This window comes from Petaurus breviceps, unplaced genomic scaffold (assembly GCF_028583685.1).
Source record: "Petaurus breviceps papuanus isolate PSGF00001 unplaced genomic scaffold, PetGlider_PUasm1.0 419, whole genome shotgun sequence".
Lineage (NCBI taxonomy): Eukaryota > Metazoa > Chordata > Mammalia > Diprotodontia > Petauridae > Petaurus > Petaurus breviceps.
Window position 1 is genome coordinate 4,710,759 of NW_027186324.1, and position 20,080 is coordinate 4,730,838.

The 20,080-nt window shown below is 39.3% G+C and overlaps 2 protein-coding genes and 1 long non-coding RNA gene across 3 annotated transcripts in view; 2 read left to right on the plus strand and 1 right to left on the minus strand.

Annotated features, from left to right (window-relative positions):
- Positions 1-6,974: 6,974 nt before the first annotated feature.
- LOC138171207 (uncharacterized) lies at positions 6,975-19,438 on the minus strand. Its single transcript, XR_011170821.1, has 3 exons — positions 19,261-19,438; positions 9,369-9,490; positions 6,975-7,975 (listed from the first exon to the last, which is right to left on the minus strand). It is a non-coding gene; the product is annotated as an uncharacterized lncRNA (long non-coding RNA).
- The window catches only part of OFD1 (OFD1 centriole and centriolar satellite protein), a 344,344-nt gene continuing 339,812 nt past the window's right edge, over positions 15,549-20,080 (plus strand). Inside the window, exon 1 of the mRNA XM_069100608.1 lies at positions 15,549-15,555. The gene's annotated coding sequence lies outside the window, so the exon portion shown is untranslated. The remainder of the gene's footprint in view (positions 15,556-20,080) is intronic.
- The window catches only part of RAB9A (RAB9A, member RAS oncogene family), a 271,297-nt gene continuing 266,765 nt past the window's right edge, over positions 15,549-20,080 (plus strand). The window contains exon 1 of the mRNA XM_069100620.1: positions 15,549-15,555. The gene's annotated coding sequence lies outside the window, so the exon portion shown is untranslated. The remainder of the gene's footprint in view (positions 15,556-20,080) is intronic.

Genomic DNA, 20,080 nt, shown 5'->3' on the forward strand with positions numbered 1-20,080 from the left:
GGAAGTAACAAGTTCAGTCCATATCCTTACCAGAAACAAATATAGGACCAAAATAGGACCCTAATAGATAAATGGTGAAAGAACATACACAGAAAACCTTCTTTTTTCTTAAAATTAATTTATTTTTAGTTTGCAAAATTCACTTCCATAAGATTTGGAGTTTAAAATTTTCTCCACCTCTCTCCATTCTCCCCCTCACCACACATACCCCCGCCCCCCGCCAAGGTAGCATGCAATCTGATATAGGCTCTACATATACCTTCATAATTAGAACCAATGGGAGGAATCAAGAGAAAGAAAAAACAAAACAAAAAAGAGAGCAAATAGTATGATTCAATCTGCACTCAGACTCCCTAGTTCTTTCTCTGGATGTGGAAAACTTTTTCCATCATGAGTCTTTTGGAATTGTCTTAGGTTCTTGCATTGCTTAGAAGAGCTAAGTCTATCAAAATTAATCACTGCACAATATAGCTGTTACTTTCCTGGTTCTGCTCTCCTCACTCAGCACCAGTCCATATAAGTCTTTCCAGGTTATTATGAAGTTCATCTGCTCCTCATTCCTTATAGCACAATAGTATTCTATTACATTCATATGCCACAACTTGTTTAACCATTCCCCAATTAATGGGCGTCCCTTTGATTTCCAATTCTTTGCCATCAGAAAAAGAGCTGCTACAAATATTTTTGGACATATGAGTCCTTCTCCCACTTGTGTGATCTCTTTGAGATACAGCCCTAGGACTGGTGTTTCTGGATCAAAGGGTATACACATTTTTATAGCCCTTTGGGCTTACTTCCAGATTGCTTTTCAGAATGGTTGGATCAGTTCTCTTGTGTGATTTTTAGAAGGCCTACTAAATTTTCAAGATAATTTATTGATAAATTATGAGTTATAAAGCAGAAGAGATCTTGCTGTTTTGATCTGAATTTGTAGTCATCCCATGGTCTAAACAAGAGTTAAAATTAGTGTTTGAGCTTTTCATATTTAAAAATGGGGACCTTAAAAAGATTTAATTCCTGAAGTATCTCTTTCTCTCAGAATCAATATAATTAGAGAAGGATTGAAAACAAGCTTGTGAAGCAAAGATGTGTATCTATTCAGTTGATTGAAGTCAGGAACCTCTTTTGTTTAAGGCAGATAAGAAGGTTTGGTGACACCTGGGGGTTGTCCAAGTCCCTTCTTTCCCTAGATAGCTGCTCTCAATGCCTTTGTGCTAGTTTGACACAAAGTGAGTCCGTAAAGATACATCATGCTACCTTTTCTTCGTCATGATCACAAATTTTGGTCATCATCATCATCGTCATATTCTCTCCTTCCTAATTCTCCTTTCCTTTATCTCTTTGTCTCTCTGACATCTGATGAGTGAAAGGGAAGCTTCTTTGGAGAGTCATTTCCCTTTCCTCATAGTTAATATCAGTTTGAGAGTGTATTTCCCCCCATCCATTCTTGCTCTAAGTTGTGATAGCTGCTGTCCCCTTCAGAATTTATCTCTGTATTGAGAATGACTGTTTATTTCCTTTGTAAGGAAACTTCTTCATATCGCTACCGGCTTATTTTCTGTCAACCTATTTAGTCGTCATTCCACCAAAATTGTTTCTATCTATTATATGTATTGAAATGATGGCTGTATCCCTCCTGTTAGCATGGAAAACAAGCGTGCTGTTTCTGCTTTTATACTGTTGCAGGAGAATCAATTGGTAAAACAAAAGTATATGGCATCCCTTTAAAAGAAAATGCTTTAAATTTAAGTTGCATATAAATCTCACAACTGTTTCAGCTACTAAATACAACTAATTAATTAAATCCTAGTATCAATAGAATGAAGAATATGATTCTGCTTCTCAAGCAAATGTTTTTAATTGAATGAAACAAAGTTAATAATCTGACATAAATCTATCTAAAGTAGCCTTCAAAATTAATTATAGCCCACCTAACCAACCCCCACATCCCTCAGTTACCTTCCCGCCAACCTGCAGCTGCCCCACCTCCACCCCAGTGACACAAGGTGTCACTTGGAGCCAGTTCCACCCAATCTGTGTCACGAAACCAGCTAGCTATTCAACAAAAGCTCTCGCGCCAGCCTTTGGACAGTTCGTGCCAAGGCTAGAGGGGGGTGGGGTGGAGGCCGAGGAGGGTGCCAGCAGAGCAGCCTGACAACATAGAGAGCTTAGGGGTGACCCGGGGTCCTTTCCCGCCACCAACCCGAGCAATGAACTAGCTGCCTGTGTTTGGGCAGGGATGCCTCTAAGAAAACACTGGCAGGGCTTTAAAATGCATAGTAACTGCTTCACTGCCCAGGAAGCTGTAGATTGTCTCCATCAACAATTAAGAAGCAACAACAGTCTTAGTGCAGAAGTGACCAGACAATGGGCTGTGGAGCTGCTGAGAAAATTCCTCCTGACTCACATCATGGCAGACATTCAGGGCAGATGGGCATCGGAAAATCGGGAGGACAACAAGCAGCTCCTCAGGTTTCCTGCCACTGCTGCCCTTCAAACTGTACGAGGCATCATCCGGAATCCAGAAAAGGCAGCTTCAAAAACATTTATGGAGACAAAAGAAGATCCTTTCAGGTGCCCAGTTATCTGGCAGAAATCCTGAGGAGCGTGTCTATCAGATGACCTTCCTCACTGGGTATTCATTATCTCTTAGGAAATGTCCAGCAGATCGCTCCAGAAGTAAGGACCCCCCTCAAGGCCCAGGAAGCACTGTAGTGCTTTGTATTCAAGCATTTTTGTTGTTTAAAAGTGTGTGATAATAAGATTGTATTGGAAATTGTGGTGAAAATCATTGTTATTTTTTGGTATAGGTTTATTTTTGTTTATTCCTATATTTAATTACCTTAAATAAGTAGACATTAAAATTGATTAAAATTTAATTAAATTAAAATTTAAAATAAAAATTTACTTTGATTTCTACATCAAATATATGTAAATTCATGCTAAAATGAAGACTTTTTAGAGTTTTGATGGTTCATGCATGTATTCTGGGTTTGACTGCCTCCAATGCTATAAAACAATCAAATATATGTGTGTGTGTATATATTTATGTACACACATGTGTTTGTGTGAGTGTGTGTATATGTGTGTATGTGTGTGTGAAAAACTCTATTCAATGCCATTACCAGACATTTCAGGTGACCTGAGAAGAGGCACGTTACCCAATTCCTGACAAAATTTTTTATGAATTTGAGGTACAGAAGGAAATACAATTTTTTTTTTAGGAGGGGGAAGGTAAGAAGGAAAGGAATCAGGTTTTGGTAGTAAAAAAAAAAAAAAAAAGGAAGTTGAATTTAAAAATAAACCAAAATTAAGAACCAAGCACAGACCAGCCAACATTAATTGTATGGGTTATGCTCCACCCAAAACCAAGAGATTGCTTGAGGAAAATATCAGCTCTTTAAATTTCTTATCAAGAGCTATATCTCTGTCCCCTAGCTCCACATCTTTATATGTGGTAGTCCTTCTGTTATTTATTCATGTATTATCTAATGAGATGTTAATGCTTCTTCCCCTGACCCATAGAGAAAGAATTCCAAATACTTTCTTTTGTTCTGTATTTCCATTCAATCACACTAACCTAACTTAATAGAGAAGAGCCCCAAATCACAGTTTGACATATGTTGTTTTCCTTTTTATTCATACCCAAATTAGATTGTAAGCTCCTTGAGGGCTGGAGTTCTTTCACCTCTTTTTGTATCACCAGTACTTAACACAGGACCTGGCACGTAGAAGGTGCTTGATAAATGTCTATTGATTATTTAAATGATAGATATTAACTGGATAATCAACTATGAGTGAAGGCTCTTAAACTGCAGTGCTGGAGAAATCACAAGACCTCCAGATTACCCCAAGAATTAGAAGTGGAAGAAAAATCAAACACCTTTTTGGGAATACTACCTGCCTAGGAGAATGAGGAGAGTAATCCGGAGCAAAGGCTTGACTGGAAAGACATTAGTCTGTAATTCCAGTACTAACATCTCTCCCAAAAGTGTTGATACTGTTGTTTACTACAAGCATGTCACATTCCAATTTAATGGAAAATTCACTGTCCTGGGAAAGTGGCCGGATTATAATACTAACCTTCAGGTACCTTTTTAAAATTTTTTGGGGGGACCCAAGCTGAAACTTCTCGGACTTCCCGCCATCAAGGAACTTATAACCTAAAGAGGGAGACAATATGTAAACAAATATATACAAAGCAAGCTGTATTTAGGATGAAAGGGAAAAGATTAACAGAGAGGAGGTACCAGAATTAACAGTTGAGGAAGGCTTCCTGTACAAGATGGGATTTTAGTTGGGACTTAAAGTCAGGGAAATCAGTAGCTGGAGCAGAGGAGGAAGAATATTCCAGGTCTGGGGGACAGTCAGAAAATGCCCATTAGTTAGCCAGTGTTGGGTTTTTATTTTATTTAGGAGTATTTAATAAGGTAGCATGAACATAAAATTGTTGGTAGAATATTTCCAGATGCACACTCTGCCCATAGCAATACAGTGTCCCTGCAAATGTGGTCTTTAATGATGAATCCTTACTTTGTTCTCGACCAGCCTCTCTCCAGAATAAACTGATGTGTACACCCTATCACTCCAGTGTCATTCTTCAGTCTAGCTGAATCTAATGGGAACCTGCCAAAAGATGAGCTCCCGGGTTACAGGGACAGTAGCATCCCGTTGTATCCATATACCATTAATTGTTCCCCCATTTCACAACTAATACTTTCCATATCTTTGCTAGTATAAAAAAGACGTGCTTAAAATATTTTTATGCATATTTGTTCTTTTTCTCTTTCTTTGATTTCTTTGAAGCTTAAGCTAGTAATGTTGTTTTTTTTTTTTCTGGGTGTAAGAGTATGCACAATTCAGTGACTTTTGAGAAACAGTTTCAAAATACTTTTAAAAATAGCAACTATCCTAATTCAGAGCACCACCAACAAAGCATTAATGTACCTGTTTTTCAACAGTCCCTTCATTCTGACCACTTAAATTCAGTTCGTCCATTTTGAAACTTCAGATAATTTTTGTTTATAAATCATTTTCTGTCTCTTTTGTTACCTCATTCATTTCTTATGCCAAGTCCGGCTACCCTTCCATGACACAATACTGACTCTCAATAATCAGAAATAGAAATTCTTTTAAATAAAATAAAACATTTATTGAGATTCTATTGATGTCTCTCAATTAGACTTTTATTTTTGTGACAGTATTGATTATCTTAGCATTTCTGTGTAGTTATGCTGTTAAATATTCAGAATTTTCTCTTAAATTCTTTAGCCCATTGAGATAAAGGGAGCATTTGATCCCTTTGTGTCTGGTGGCATGCATTTTCCTTTCAAGTAATCTAACAAAAATGTAGTTTTCTAGAGTTTTCAGATGAAGAACAGTGCTGATAAACTTCCACTTAGAACAGAAAACCCTAACCTATTAGGGGAAGCAGAAAGCTGCTATTTGCAAGGTCTGCACTTTGTTACAAGGAGGAAGTCTTTGTACTATTAAGAGATAGCAGTGCAGCAGAAAATATCAATTTAACAATGAATAAATAAAAAATGAATTAAAAGTCTACAGATCCTGAAATTATAAACTGAATTTTGATATTAAATAAATATAGCATTAGGCATTCAGTTATTTCTACTAAAAATATCTCTAAACAAACCACAAAACAGTTATTCAGTTTAAGTATGACTTAAAAGAATATTCACTTGGGAATCAGACCCTTGGGTTCAAATCTTTCCTTTGAGGTCTACTATATGTGAGATCTTGAGCCATTCACTTCAATTCCTTGTACCTCAGTTTATTTTCCTGTTACAAATCAGGCCCTTCTACTACATGGCTGTGAGATACCTTCTAGTTCTGGATGCATAATACCAGGACCCTCATACTGTCTCCTTTGTAATGAAAGAAAGAGATGATCATATGGCTCTCTGCTAAGTCCTGCTGAAGCAAACAGCTAATGGTGCTGAGACAGCATTACGCAAAATGTGAATTGTACCACAGACAGTCTTGGGGAACTTTTCCTTGGATTCAAATCCTACTGGTAACTCACCCTCAACCACTGTTCTTGGGACTGGCATTTACTCATGGTCAGTGGCCTGCAGGTGTACATCTGTAAGGGTGGGTATCTGGACAGGAACTGAAAAAGAGCTACTTAAGGGAGGAAGCAGCTTCAAAAATCATAACCCCTTGCACTGGAGAAGAATACAAGCTGTTGACTCTAAAAAGGCACCAATGAGTGCAGACAATGGAGAACTAAACATAAGGGGAGCTGAAGGAGGCCACTACAAATGTAGAAGAGGACTTCTATTAATTAAGAGGTGTCAATGCATCTTTGCCGAATGAGCTCCCTACACATGTCCCTCATTACCTTTGTTCCTTGTTTGAGTCCACTTTCACTGATGGGGTGCTTGGGGTGTCTATGTTTGTAACATCAGTTTGTAAAATCACATTCCCCCCCAACCTCCCAGCCTCAGAACATTATCTCTGCCCCTTACCCCTGCCAGCACTCTGCCTAGCAACAATTCGTGAACCGTTTATCTTCCCCTAGTATAATGGCCAGCTGCACCTATGAATCCTTCCATGCACCATCTGTAAGTTGTAATGCACCTCAGCCAATTATACACATCCTTGGTTCCCAACATCTGTCTTGTCAAACACAACGCTGATGTGTGGCAGACCAGGCACTTCTCAGTCAGCCCTGACTGCAAGCTGACTTGGAGATGTTTCAAGCCTAAAACCACACCTCCATGCAGCCCCCGACTTGGCCTATTTCCCAGTGAATTATGGGCAATATGCCTGGGCAGTAGATAATAAAAGTACATGTTCCTTTAAGCAATGACCACTCCTTAACTCCTCCCTAATCCCACCCTTACTCAACTAGTTAGCATAATTGACATCTGATTTACTACCGTGTTTCCCCGATAATAAGACACTGTCTTATTATTTTTTTTTTTTTTGGACAGAAAAACACCAGAGGGCTTATTTTCAGGGGAGGGCTTATTTTAATGAACATTGACAGCAATTTTAATAAACAGGTAAATGTGAACAAAAAATGTACTTTTATTCAGTAAGCAAATCACTGGGGAAGAACAGGATGACGCACTCACTGCTGCTATACCTATGACTTTTTTTTAAGTTTGCAGGTTCCCTAAGAACCCTTGCCAGCTGTAAAGCCTAACAATAAACTTTTACAATCCTGACTTCAAAGATTGCTCGGGCCTTGTGAATTTCTTCCAGACTGCACCGCAGGGACTCTGGTCCTCAGAGCCCCCGGAACACCTATTGCCACCCCTCTCATCATCACCATGGGCTTTGTGTGTACCAGGGCAGGAAACGTACCTAGCTTAAGAGGAATGCTCTGTCACTACTGTTCTCCCAGAACATCGTCCTGAACTTTCTCAAAAAATACCTTTCCTCAAAGCTGATTGGAATCTAGATTCTGATACTCTTGGAAAACACACCAGTGAGAGAGCATGGATGAAAGTTCTAGAAATCTAGTTCCTTGGGTGTTGGGGTTTGTTGAGGGTCACAGATAGTTTAGGGATGGCAGGGACTGCGGAGGCACCCTCTCGCATGCTGTCTCTACGGCCCTGACGACGGGTTCTGCTCTCCAAGCTTTGCCCTGACCCATTTCCTGTTAATCTGCACACCTATTGGCCTATAGGTCACGTACAGGTAGAGCTCGGGAGCAGCACTGACTTACATCTGCATGTAGGATGTTAGGGGGTATAAGCAGAGTAAATGGAGCCTTTCATCATCTCTGTCACTGCTCAGGAGATATCGGGAGGCCTGAGCAGGCCCCAGCCACCCCTGTGAGCTGGCAGCAACAGCTGGCACCCCACGTGGGGCCTGAAGACGCCCCATAAAGATTCAAGGGACACAGCCTGGGTTCCAGTCAGCCTTCCTCCTGAGGCTCCCAAGGGCGGTCCTGAAGCCTCGGCAGAGGCGAGAAGAAAAACCATGGGGTGAGATTCAGGGAAACGATCTGAGGAAGAGAAATACATGAGAGTAATCTGCGAGCTCATAAAGAAACCCGGGGGCTGGGTGACAAAGAGGAAACCAGAGGATTCATGGACTTCAGCAGGGCTGCATCTCCCGCTTCCTCAGGTAAGTGTAGACAAATGCAAAGCAGCGGGACAGCAATTAACAGACTATTTTAATGCAAATATTCCGGAGTCGGTCCCAGTTGGTGCTTTCACTTTGTATAATGGGATTAAGTTAGGTATTAGTCAACCAGAAGATTTGCAAGAACCTTGAAGGTTCCCTCGAGGGATGCAAACTTCCCCCTTAGAGACCTCCCTCAAGGACTGTACACCCAGGGCCGGACCCTGGAGAGAACATATCCCTCTGTGACTCCCGCAAGGGCTGCTTCTCCCCCACCCCCGTGGAGACCGAGCTTTTCCGCGGAGGTGTATGACTTAGGAGGCCATGCCCGCTGCCTCACCACTCATTCCTAACACAACAGGGCCCCCTCGTGGCAGTACGGCCCCCCCCTACAAAAGGCCAAAGAAAGGAGAGTTGGGGGACTTGCTGAAGGTCTGGGAATACATCCAGGAATGGAAGAACCTGACCCACGTAATCCCGGACAAAGAAGGAGAAAGCATGAGGGACTGGATTTACAGTTAGTAAAAGAATTAAACAAGGCTGTTTCCGAGGATGGCCCGACTAGACCATACACTCTTATACAATTCGAAAATACTGGAAAGCACATGATAAAAAACTGAGATTATCGTGTGGTATATCTAGAACACAAGCCCGACATATAGTGAAAAGATGCTTAAATTGTGCTCCTTTTCAACCTAAACCACCTGTTCATTCCCATAATCCTTGAGGGTTGGCTCCTAAGTCATTGTGGCAGGTGGATGTTACTCATGTTTCATCCTTTGGAAGACAAAATTATGTTCATGTTTGGGTTTGTGATGGCCACAGCTCGAACAGGAGAAGCTTTTCGTCATGTACATAATCACTTATTACATTGCTTTGCTTTTACTAGACCGCCTCATGCTATAAAAATAGATAATGGTCCTGCCTACACATTTAAATCATTTCAACATTTCTGCTCTCAATTTTCTATTCATCATACCTAATAACAAGGTCAAGCCATAGTTGAAAGAACTCATCGAACCTTGAAATCTTTCTTATTAAAACAAAAAGGGGGGAAATGTATCCCAGTCCCCCAACCAACAATTATATATAGCTATTTATACTATCAATTTTAAAAAATGTGATGGTAACACATTGACACCAGCCATGAAATTCTATAGCAAACCATGTGATACGAAGGCCACAACATCATCCAAATGATTACTCCATCACCACACACGAGTGATGTGGAAAGATGTAGATGGAAATTGGAAGGGACCGGGGAAATTACTAACCTGGGGACAAGGATTTGCTCAGATCTCTGCAGATGAAGGTGACATCTGGGTGCCTGTCAGACGGGTCCGTCCTATCAGTCAACGAGATGGAGAAGACGGAGAAGATCAAGAAGAAACAACATCTGTCCAAAAGGAAGAGAACCGGAAAAGGACATCATCATGACACCATGATAATCGTGTTAGCTTGAAGAATGGCACTAACTGTACTGTTCCAGCTAAGCCACCACCTTCTTGGCATGTTTATGAAGGACTTAAGATTAAAAACTTACATCCTTTTTCTACATTTAATGCATTTTCTTGTCTTGGTCCATATATATATCATGGTCAATGTACAATACACTATTAACCCTGGTGTTCAGGTGTATAATACACGCCAACCCCTGATAACATGGGTTTACATAGAACAAAAAGGGGATCATGGGACAATTTTGTATGGTGGACCAGAAAGGCTACTGTTTTTCTCATACCTTGGGTTGGTTATGTAGATCATGAAATTGCTCTGACTAATATTACTCTCACCGTTGAACACATCACTAACGCAGCTGCTGAAGGACTACAGAATCTACAAGAGTCATTGGACTTCCTGGTGCATGAAGTCGTAGAGAATCTTCTTGCCTTGGACTACCTTCTTGCAGCAGCAGGAGGAATATGTATTGTGCTAAACACTTCTTGCTGTGTATACATAAACAATTCTCAGAAAGTCACAACTGATATTCCTCAACTCCATGAGGCTGCTGATTGGATGAAAGAGACCCGTGAACAACTTTTCTTGCCGCCTTCTTTATTTGGAAATCTTAAACATTGGTTGTTAATGGCTGGAATGTTTCTTTTCTTTTTATTTGTTATACTGTGTGTGTTCCCATCAATATTAAAGCTTTTTCTTCTGAATTACATGGAAAGCCGTGAAAAAGTCAGAGTTCTGTCAAGCCAAGGAGGACTTATTTTCAACTTGGAACTTGGTAGGACCATGGCATATGGGTACTGAGTTGATCTGTGAACATAACACCCTTCCCCCCATGAGAGACAATGCTGGAATGGGGGAGATTAAACCACTCAAACATTGGAGAGAATGTTCTTTCTATTCTTTTGAAGGAAATTTTACTTTGTAAATCTAATCTGACTGTTAAGTAGTTAAATGGAATTGGGGTGCAGGAGGCCCCTAAATTAAGGAAATAATCAGGTTTGAGCCAATGGCAGAAATTAGATACCCCCATACAATACCATTTTGAGGAGTCCAGATAACTGGGGGGGGGAAGGGAAGGGTGAAATGTAAGGTCCCTGGCCTCTAGGCAGTGGGGGTCAGAGTAGTCACTGTATATGAGTGTGTGCACATGCACATACACAATGCATATATACACATGTGTATACATACCTATGTATTATATGTTTATACACATACATGTTATATACCTGGAAGAAATAGGGAGGGACTTATTGGGTGATGATGGAAGGAGTACTTTGACATTATCAGATCTTTGTTGCTTTAGGAAAATTGTTTTTGGTGCTGAATGAAGGATGGATTTTAGAGAGGAGAGACAAAGCAGGAAGGCCAACTAGAAAGCTTTTACCACAGTCCTGGGCAGAGGTGGAGAGCGACTGTGTGAATGTAGAAAGCAGCTCATAAAAGAAATGCTCTAACAGTAAAAATAACACGTGGCAACAGACTGAATGTGTAGAGTGAGTGCAAGAGAGGAGTTGAGGATATCACTAAAGTTGTGAGCTTAAGTTACTGAAATAGACTGTATCTCAGGGAGATAAAGTAACTCCCTGTAGTCTGCTGAGTATCTGAGTTGGTGCATGAACACAGGGCACCTTTATCTTTTAATCTAGTTCCCTGCCACACTAAATTAGGTACTGGGCTATAAAAAGAGTGAAAATTAAACTTATTTAGTATCGCATGCTATATTATAATTTGACATGTTCCTAATTTTGTTATGAAAATTTGAAAAATCAATTACTTCCTAGGCCTGGGTATACCAAGTACAGCTCATCGGCATTTTCTTAGCTTCTGTGCCTGGACAGTTTAGCAGCTGGTAGCCGCTTCAGGCCTATCCTAAAACTATAGACAAACCATCAGTGAGTCTTGTACTTAAAAAGATTGCTGGTTTATTAAAACCTATCTGAGCCAGGGCTCACTCTTCTGGCGTAGCTTCAAGAACTCAGGGCCACTTCATTGTTCTGAAGTTACTGTTTCAGAGTTTCAAGAACTTTTCTCATGCACATCCCAAAAGCATTTGTTTATTCCATGGCAGCGGCTTAGGTAGCAGAAGAATTGGGTTTACTTGCTTTCTGTGATTTACTTCTGTGGAAAAGGCAGAAAGACCCATATTGTTACCTTTGTCTCATAAATGGGTAGCCTAAAGCACATAGTAATAACTTAACTTGTGCACAGGATGCACTAAGTTACAATAAAGTTTTAACTGAATGAATAAGGAGAGAAAGAGAGAGAAGTAGGAAAAGGGAGGGAGGAAGAAAAGAAAGAGAGAAAGAAGAAAGGGAAAAGGAGTGAAAGAATAAAGGGAGAGGAACAGGAAGAGGGAGGGGGGAATCTATGTTTCTTGTTCGGTCACCTATGCTGTCTAATGGACACTTCCAATACCCTTAATTCTTTAATAAGTAACCAAGTGTTATCCTTTCTCTATTGAATTAAGGTTTTTTTTAATTTTTAATTTTTTAATAAAAATTTAATTACATTTTTAATAAAAGTAAATTTTTAATAAAAAAGTTTTTAATTTCCACTGGCACCCACCTGGTCCCATCTGTCAAATTTCACAACTGGGTTAACTAACTAAACTTTTTGAAGGACTCCTGATACTATTCAGTCCCTTATGCAAACTACCGTCAGTCCACTGTTAGATTAATCTCCCTTAAGCATAATTTTCTTTTTTTTTTTAATCAATCGGGGTTAAGTAACTTGCTCAAGGTTACAGGGCCAGTTATTTCTGGGTGTGGTGCTGAGTATCTGAGCCCAGATTTGATCCAGGTCATCCCGACACTGGAGCCGGTGCTCTTACTCGCTGTGCTACCTGGCCGCCCCCATAATTTTCTTTAAGCATGTTTCTACTGTCCTTTTGTTTAAAAAATGTTATTTAATTATTTATTATTTAGTTAGTTATCCCCTATTTTCTAATCTTCCCATTCTTTCTAATATAAATAAAAATGGCACAAGATCAAGCCTAAAATGATTTCTTTTGGGGTGCAAAACTCACCCTTCTTCTTTACTCCTCTGTTTCTGTCAAAGGCATCACTATCCTTCCAGTCGCCAGAGATTTTAAGTCACCTTCAACTCTTCATGTTCCTTCACCATTCCCACACCCAATCAATTGCAAAATTTTATTGATTCTACCTCCACATTATCTTTCATATCTGCCTGCTTCCCTCTGCTCATAAAATCAGCATTCCTCATGACCTCTTGCCCAGACTGTTAGGATAGCTTCATTCTGACCTGCCTGTCTCCATAATCTCCCATTTCCTAATCATCCATTCTTTTGCCAGAGTGTCATTCCTAAAGCACAGGTCAGCCATATTACTCCTTTGCTCAAATAACTGCTGATTGTCTGCCATTGAAGGATAAGAAAGTTCAAGAGTGCAGCGAATATTACTGCCCTTCAAGGTACTAGTTTTGGAGACAGGTTAGCATTTGCAGTTTTTACCCAAGATCTCAACCTCAACAGATAATGAGTTAAGCTCTGCCAACTGCCCCCTCATAGGGTAAACAGGCCAAACTAAATGAAGTATCAAGGCACCCTGAGGGAGAGAAAAGAGACTTTTGCCAGGTTGCTAGCTGAGCCAGGCCACAACTATAACCTTCCCTAAGACCTGGATGGAGACATCCTTGAGCCCAAGAAACCTGTGAATAGCAACATCATTCTTCCCTGTACATGTCCCCAATACCACCAGCACCCTATTTCCTGCTCAACTCACACAACCATTATGAAGGGAATAAACCCTTGTGGACACACTACCTGCCAAATGCTTCTGAAGGATGTTATATCCCTGCCCTGACAACATCTAAGGATGCTCTTAGAAAAACCCAGAATGACTTACATGAATTGATGCAGAGTGAAGTGAACAGAACCAGAGAACACTGTACAAAGTAATAGCAATATTATACAATGATCACCTCTGAATGACTTAGCTATTCTCTTCAATACAATGATCCAAGACAATTCTGAATGACTTATGATGAAAAATGCTATCCATCTCCAGAGAAAGAACTGATAGATCCTGAATGCAAATTGAAGAAGCATACTTAAAAAAATGTTTACTATTAGTTTACAACATTCAGTTCCACAAGTTTTTGAGTTCCAAAATTTCTCCCCCTTTCCTCGCCTTCTCCTTCTCCTCCTCCCCCCGCTCCCCGGTGGCATACATCTGATATAGGTTATACATATGCCTTTATATTAAACATTAGTCAAGTTGTAAAGGAGAATTGTAACAAATGGAATGAATAACGAGAAAGAAGAAACAAAATAAAACAAAAAAAAGAGAGAGCGCAGATAGTTTGCTTCAATCTCCATTCAGACTCTATAATTCTTTCTCTAGATGCAGACAGCCTTTTCCATCATGAGTCCTTTGAAGTTGTCTTATAACCTTGCATTGCTGAGGGAAGCCCAATCTATCAAAGTCAGTCATCACAGATACTATGTGTCTGTAATTGTGTACAATGTTCTCCTGGTTCTGCTCCCCTCATTCAGCATCAGTTTATCTAAGTCTCTCCAGGTTATTATGAAGTTTATCTGCTCCTCATTTCTTATAATACAATGGTATCCTATTACATTCATATACCACAACTTGTTCAGCCATTCCCCAGTTGATGGGCATCCCCTTGATTTCCAGTTCTTCACCACCACAAAAAGAGCTGCTGTAAATATTTTTATACATAGGGGTCCTTTTCCCACTTGTGTGATGTCTTTGGGATACAGCCCTATCCCAAAGCCCTAGAAGTGGTATTGCATATTTTTATAGACCTTTGGGCATAGTTCCAAATTACTCTCCAGAATGGCTGGATCAGTTCACAACTCCACCAACAATGCATTAGTGTTCCAATTTTCCCACATCTTCTTTAGCATTTATCATTTTCCTGTTTTGTCATGTGAGCCAATCTGACCAGTGAGATGTGCTATCTAAGAGTTGTTTTGATTTGCATTTCTCTGCTTAATAATGATTTGGAGCATTTTTTTTTCATATGCTTATAGATATCTTTAATTTCTTCCTCTAAAAATTGCTTGTTCATTTCTTTTGACCATTTATCAGTTGGAGAATGACTTGTATTCTTATGAATTTGACTCAGTTCTCTGAATATTTTAGAAATGAGGCCTTTTCAGAGACACTGGTTGTAAAAATTCTTTCCTAATTTTCTGCTTCCCTTTTAACCTTGTTTGTACAAAAACTTTTCAATTTAACGTAATCAAAATTATCTATTTTGCATTTTGTAATGCCCCCTATCTCCTATTCAGTCATAAATTTGAAGCATATTTTTAAAAACATATATTTTATTAGTTTCTTTTTTTTTCTTTTTTGGTCTGTTTTCTTTCACCAAAGAATTCTTATCATTACCTTAGTCTGTTATATCCTGGAAGTAGCACAGATTAGGTAATTTGATAAGGATTTGTTCTCTAGGAGACTAAAGTCTTAGGGTAAGACCTTTGATCTAGGCCTCAGGTACCTGCTAATGTAGCCACAGTCATAAACAGATACAATTGAGAGCAAACTTCAAAGCCAAAGCTGTAATCCTCCACAGCCGTCACCTTTAGAGCTGACCACCCAAAGATACCTGAGTGCTGAATCAAATATTTTGGCTCTCAATTACTAAAATCTTGGGGTATAGCCTATTGATCTCAGAACTCAGTCACCATCCTTTTAAGTGTAACCCGTAACAAAGAACTCAGGAGCTAACTTAACAAAAGGTTGCATCTCAAAAGAGGTTTGTGATATTAAAGTCCACTCTCATTGGGTAATTATCTGAATCCTGGATCAGGCCTCTTTGGCTCCCAACAGAAGTCCAGGATCACACTGAATTTTTATCCTTTGAAAACTAGAAAGTTCATGCTGCTATCTTCATCAAAATGGAACCGTTTTGAGTGATAATAAGATCTAAGGGGTGATTATCTCTATCTATGGCTTAGGTAAAGTGGAATTTAAGATAATGGGATTAAAGGAGGTTAATGAAATAGTACATGGGGATGTTAAAATGGTCACTAACAGAGCATGGAAATACTACTTAGTCCATCCATTTACTCACTCAAGTTGCAGCCAAGCTAGACTATTAGCAATCTTCTAATATGCCATCGATGGGCAGCTATGTGGTATAGTGTATAGATCCCCAGCCCTAGAATTAGGAAGACCTGAGTTCAAAGCTGGCCTCAGACACGTACTAGTGATGGAACCCTGGGCAAGTGACTTAACACTGTTTGACTCAGTTTCCCCATCTGTATATTGACCTAGAGAGGGATATGGCAAAGTATTCTAGTATTTTTGCCAAGAAAAACCCAAAAGAGGTCATAAAGAGTTGGATGTAACTAAAAAATGACCCAACCACAGTAAAAAATGTCATCTTCTGTTCCATTCAGTTCAACTCAATGCAACAAATATATTATGAAGTGCCTACTGTGTGCCAGCCAATGTTAGGTGCTAGGAATATGGAGACAAAAGCAAAGGAGCTTATATTCTGTTGGAGGTGAGAGGAAGAATGTGGGGAGGAGACTAAGTAACATGTATATAATTAGGCAGAGGTAGATACAAATACAAAATAAGTACATAGCAATTTTGAAGTGAAGAATATTAACTAGGTTAATTAGGAAAGGTCTCTTGAAGGCGGCTATATTTGTACTTAAGCCTGAAAGATTCTAAAAGATGAAGGTGAGGAGGTCATCCCAGCCATAGAGGTGAGCCTATGCACAATACAGAAATTGGGGTTAATTCTATAGAGATCTTGAGGGAACAGCTACTAGGCCTATTGACATGCATTATAGAATGCATGGAAGAAGGAGGAAAAGGACTGAGGAGAGAACATTTATTAAGCACCTATTATATTCCAGGCATTATGTTAAGTGCTTTACAAGGCAGGGTAGCACATGTAATCAGCCAGGAAAGATAACTTGGATCCAGATTGTGAAGTTTTAAATACAAAGAAGTTTGTGCTTCATCAAAGGAAATAGGGAGCCACTGAATAGGATTTCTCAATTGAACAATATTATATTCTATGGATACTATTTGTCCATGGTTGTTTTGACACCAGCAAGAGAGAAAATAATTTTCTTTCACAGAGAGGTGCTAAATGAAATACCCTCAAAGAAGTGAGGAAGAATTTGAAGGATTAAAAATAGATTCAGTCTGTAAGCATCTTCTTTCTGTTCATTTTTTTCTTGAATTGAGCTTGGTATCATTTGGCTATCAATTTTTCTTTGGGGTAACAAGGGAAATCAAAAAATGTGTTCTACATAAATAAAGGGGAAAGTGTAAAAAGAAGAGGAAGTGAAAATGTGGCTTGGGCATAGTATCATAAGCTTGTTTGTTTGTGAGATGTTGAGGCTTTGTAATTCAGGAAGCTCATTGTGATGTATTACTTAACTGAAACAGGAAGGCATCGTGCCCAAACAGTGCATACATTTCTGGGGTGCAGTTTGCCCCAAGGGCTAAGTAGACGATTGCATTGTGAAACCACAATGAAACAAAGGACTCAGGCAGAAAACAGCTTTCTGAAAATTGCACCTTTTGATGTGTTGGTGACATGAAATTGATGGAGTTAGGTGGAATAATGTCTTTCAATGTTAATCTTCCCTCTCTAGAGACATGCAGTATCTGGAGATACTCATTAGGTCTCAAATGGAAAAGAATTTCTTTGCGCCCATTTATTCTCTTTCAAAAAACCACTAACTATTCATGGTACATATTAATATGCTTGGGAGTTTTCCAAAGCTACTAAACATCGGTCAGAATTTTCTGCCTGGGCTGTAGGAGAATGGACCCTATGAGTTTCAGTGTTAGGCAAAGGCTACAGGAACCATGTTCTGATAGCTCAGACTGCATTTAATTTCATTTCAAAAGCAAGGCTTTGAGGTTCCAGCTACCAACCTCCTCCTTCCTACCTTACAGCCAAAAGCTTTCTTTCAGGATGGCTGTGATTCCAGGTTCCTGGGGTGTTTCTTATGTCATGGCTTTGAGAGGAATGGTACCACAAATCTCTTAATGCCGAGACTTAAAAGGGAAACATATTCCACTTGTGTGCATATATTAATAGTAGCCAAGATTTTTCAGAACAGCACCATGACAAATTGGTATTTGTTTATTTTTAATGTGTTCCCAGGGAATTAGATTTTTCTTTGCATTTTACAACATTTGCAAGAAAGGTTTATGTGTGCACATGACCTTTCTGGGTATGATAAAGATCATACAGTGACTAAACGGACTAACATATTATCAAAACCACAATAATACATGCTAATGAATGACTATCAAGGTGTAGTCTCTACTTCAGTTATAATTAAGAATGGAAACTGTGTTTGGATAATCTTAGCACACATATACATATATGGAAGCATATTTTCATATATAGATTTTTCTTTGTATATGTAATAAAGAATGGATATACAGCAGTATCAACATACACTATCATGAGGTTCCGAAGGTAGAAAAAGTTGACTTTTGTCCCCACAATCCACTATGTCAAGGTCAAAGATGATCTTTTATGATTGAATTGAATGACCTTTTCTATACATCTAGCATTCTTGAGGTCTTTATGGTATTTTTTATACAGACTGAACCACTCCCACCACAACATCCTCCTTGGCTTCTATAACACTGCTTTCTCCCCCCCCCCCCAAGTTTTTGTTCAATCCCTCTTCTCTGTTTCCTTTGTTGCCTCATTCTTCTTCCATACCTTAAATGTTGGTGCCTACTAAGATTCTGTCCTTGACTTTCTCATGTCTTTTCTCCATGCTTTCTACAATGGTACAGTGCAAAAGCCAAAGCCTTGAATTTGTAGTTGCAAGATCTGGGTTGGAAATGGAATCCAAATCTCTGAATAACTAACTATGAGCAAGTCACTGATGCTCTCTATGACTCACTTTCTTCATTTTTATGTTTTATTTATTTTTTTAAAGCAATTGGGGTTAAGTAACTTGCTCAAGGTTACACGGCCAGTTATTGTGTGTGGGTGTTAAATATCTGAGGCTGGACCCGATCCCAGGTCTCCCGACTCCGGGGCTGGCGCTCTTACTCGCTGCGCCACCTGGCTGCCCCTACTTTCTTCATTTTTAAAATGAAAGATAAGTACATGACCTCTAAGTTCCCTTTTTATTACTTTCTATTATTTTAAGCATCACATCTCTGCAGTAGATGTCCAAATGTATAACTCAATGTCAAGCCTCTCTTTAGCCCTCTAGTCTTAAATCCCCAACAGTCTGCTATGTATCTACACATAAATATACTACTTGCAGCTCAGACGCAACAGACCTAAAACTGAACTCATCTTTCCTACAAAGACCGTACTGCTCACCAAACGTCTCCATTTCCACTTGTGGCACCATCATCCAACTAGTCTCCCCATATTTAAAATCTGTGAGCTGTCTTGGACTCTTCCCTCTACTTCAATCCACACATCTAATCAGTCTCTGAACCCTGTTGATATTCCCTCTGCTCCTGCCCCATCCTTCCGTTCTATTCCCATTCTCTTTCCATTTGGAAAAAAGCTCTGCCGTTTGTTCATTTCATCCTCCTCATCATCATCATCATCTTTTTCATGCATAGTACATACACTGCTGCACTTGGAGTCAGAGACACTTGGGTAAAAATTCCTCCTCTGAAATTTACCAGCTATGTGACTCTGATTAATCAGTTAACTTCTTATTCTCAGTTTATTCATTTAGAGAATGGGTGTAATAGCACCTACCTCACAGGATTGTTGGGAGGATCAAAAGAACATATGTAGGGGCGGCCAGGTAGCACAGCAAGAACGAACACCGGCTCCAGTGTCTGGATCACCAGGGAATCAAATCCGGGCTCAGATACTTAGCACCACACCCAGAAATAACTGGCCGTGTAACCTTGAGCAAGTTACTTAACCCCGATTGCTTAAAAAAAAAAAAAAGAACATATGTAATGCATTTCACAATCTTTAAAGAACTACATAAATACTAGCTATTATTATTCCTAAGACTTAGTTTTCTCTAACTTATACTAAAATCCTAATTGGTCTTCCTGTTGCTAGTATATTGTATGTTCAGTCCAATACAACTGACCAAACTTACTAATAATGCATGACTGTGATTGACAATGTCATTCCTCTATTTAAAGTCTTTAGTATTCTTGTCTACCAAATTAAATATATCCTCTTCATCCTCGCATTAAAATCCCTCTACAATCTAGTTCCAACTTACATTTTCAACCTTGTATCATTTTTTCACTCTTTATGCATTCCATTTTCCAGGCAAACCGAACTGTTCATAATTTTTTTCCTATTTAATTTTTCAATTAACACATTATTTTCTTTTCCTCCCATCTATGCCCCTCCACAGGAAAAAAAGAAAATCAAAATCCTTGTAATAAATCTAATAGTCAAAGAGAAGCAATTCCCAGACTATCCATGTCTAATACACACATGTGTATGTATGTATGTATGTATGTATGCATGTATATAGTGTGTATGTATATATCTGAACCCTGAATCCATCAACTCTCTTTCTGGTGGTATATTTAATCATGGGTCTTCT